Source organism: Egretta garzetta, unplaced genomic scaffold (genome assembly GCF_000687185.1).
Source record: "Egretta garzetta isolate BGI_Z169 unplaced genomic scaffold, ASM68718v1 scaffold521, whole genome shotgun sequence".
Lineage (NCBI taxonomy): Eukaryota > Metazoa > Chordata > Aves > Pelecaniformes > Ardeidae > Egretta > Egretta garzetta.
The window spans coordinates 184,674-187,433 of NW_009258488.1; positions in this window are offsets into that span (position 1 = coordinate 184,674).

Sequence of the window (2,760 nt, forward strand, 5' to 3'; positions counted from 1 at the left end):
TTGCTCGCCTACTGAGGCACCCCCAGTAGCTGTGGTTCTTGGGAGATACAATTTCTGCTCTCCAGCCAGCTTTTAGCAAGTTTTATTAAAACTCTCTTACCTCTTGGGGAGGTGACTAATTTTTTTATTTTTTTTTTCCTTCCTTAATCCTGACCCAGAGCTCTGTGAGTTGGCGTGGTGACGCCGCTGTGGGGTCTGCGTATTGCCAGTTCAACGCGGGGCTCGGTAATTCTGCCCTTCGTGGGGCGTCGTGCTCGCTCCGTGCGGGGGAGCAGCCCTGGGACGTTCAGCTGGGTTGTGTTGAGCAGACGAATAACTCGGTGTCGCCAGGGCTTCCAGGAAAACATGGCTGTGCCTTACGGCTTAGCCTTGGCGCGGCTTCCTTACGTCAACCTGCCTTCTGCTCGGCAGGGTGCTCAGAAACGTCCGACCGCTCTCCCCCTGGTCGCTCGCTGCCTGACCTCCCTGCTTTGCCCCCCCCCCCCCCCTTTTTTTTTTTTTTTCTCTCTCGTTGGCTGACACCTTGCAGGGTAAGAGCTCGGGTTTTCGGGACAGCAAGGGGAACTGAGCGGAGGGGTCGGTGCAGACGCGCCAGCAGGGCAGTGGTGGGACGCCCGCCCCGGGTGCACTCGGGCCGTTTGCTGTCGGGGGGAGGGAGGTCTCGGCTGCGTAGGCGAGTGTTGCGTGCATGGGCCCTGGTGAGCCGGCGGCGGCACAGGGATCTTGCCCGTGACTGACCCTGGTGGATGCATCCCTTTAAGTTTGGGGTTTTTTTCCTCTTGTAACCCTAAATACCAACATAAAGTACTCGGTGTTCCAACTTGCAATCCCTTCTTGGAAAAGGCTGGCGAAAAAGCTGTAGGAACTTCTCCAAATGCGCGTTGGGCACCTCACAGGCTTCTGCCAGGTGGATTTTACCGGGTTCGCAGCGGGGGTACCTGCTCAACCGCTGCGGTCTGCGATGGCGTATGACAGGTAAGCGTGGATGCTCTGTGCTTAAATGCTAAAATCTTTCCTCATGTTGAATCTTGCCTCGGTCAAGTAACTCAACTCACAAGCGATGTGTTGGCCTCTGCATGGCACCCACCAGGAAACCCATGCCCCGTGTCCAGAGGCTTCCCCTCCAGAGAAGAGGTGGCCTTGGCTGGGTGTCTGGGGGTGTGGGGATGCCACAGGCCGTGCCTCGGGGAGGTGGGGGGGGCCCTGTTGGTGGGAAGCTCAAGGGGCTTCACTGTGGGACTTGAGCGCCTCTCCTGCTTTGACCGGTTCCTTTCACGCAGTAGTGACGTCCTCCTGCCCCAGCGGGGGCCTTGCATTGCCTTATGATGGACAGTGTAGAATCAGAATCATAGAATCATTGTTTGGGTTGGCAAAGCCCTTTGAGCTCCCCCAGCCCAACCGCTCCCCTAGCCCTGCCATCCCACCCCCAAACCCTGGCCCTCAGCACCGCCTCTGCCCGGCTGTTAAATCCCCCCAGGGCTGGGGACTCGACCCCTTCCCTGGGCAGCCCCTTCCAGCCCCTGACAGCCCCAAGGGGAAGGAATTGTTCCCCATGGCCAACCTCACCCTGCCCTGGCACAACTTGAGGCCGGTGCCCCTCGTCCCATCGCCCCTTCCCTGGGAGCAGAGCCCGACCCCCCCGGCTCCCCCCCTCCTCTCAGGCAGTTGTAGGGAGCGGTAATTCTTAATCCTTCAGGCTGCTTGGCCCCACTTCTCCTTTTTATCGCTGTCTCCCTTCTCTCTTCCTCCTAGCAAACCTGACTTTCTGCCGGGCTGTGTTTGCCCCAGCCCTTGCCCAGGCCCTCGGCTGAGCACAGACGTGCTCTCGGCCGAGCCCTTGGCTGGGTAATGGCAACGCTCTGGGCTGGCCAAGTGGCAAATGCAAGTCCCGGGCCATTGCTCTGGCTGCAGCTGGAGGAGCCCCTCCGAGTGCGGGGGGAACGTGCGGGGGCAGCGGTGTGGGAAGTTGTCGCTTCGCTTTTGCCGTGGGCTTGGAAACCAGCTCTGAGCTGGGCACTGCGGGTGAAATTCCCAACTCTGCCTGGAGCCTTTGGGGATGCTTGTGGGAGCCTGGAAAGGGGCATGGCCCCTGGGAGGTCCAGCCTGGCCCTCGCCTCCCCTCGGTGGCTTGGCAAGGCTCGAGCTGGTGCTGCCAAGGGTCCCGTGGCTTTGTCTGCGGAAGGGCAGCCAGCGAGCGGCCTGGGACCATTTTCCCTGTCTGGGCTGGTACAGGATTGGGGTGGTGAGGAGCTGGAAGCCTCTTGGGGCCGTCCAGCCACCGAGGGAGTAACCGCTTGTACAATCACTGCAAAAACTCGGTGTTTCTGGGTTTGTGGGGGTTTTTTTTCTAGCTCTGCCTTTCAGCAATACCAGCCGGAGCTGGTGCCGAGACCAGGAGTCCTTGAACCTGTCGGTGTCAACAGGGGGGAGCTGCTGAGTTCGTGCCCCTTTCTTGGAGCCCAAGCCCAATCTGCCCCTGAAGCAAAGTGACCCAGACTGAGCCTTCACCCACAAGGGAAGAAACCCAACCCAGAAACTCCTTCCATGGAGAAACCCTCCTCCCTGCCCGGTTCTGCGTGCCGCTGGATGCTCCAGGGCTTCTCCAGGAAGGACCAGGCATGGGCCCTGTGGCCTGCAAGGGGGCTGAGGCGGAGCTGGTGCTGGGATTGGGGTTGCCCCACACTGGCCCTGGAGCTCGCAGCCTCCTCCGGCTCCTGGGGCCAGGCTGGTGTCGCACCCCTGGGGCCGGGGCTTTGCCCA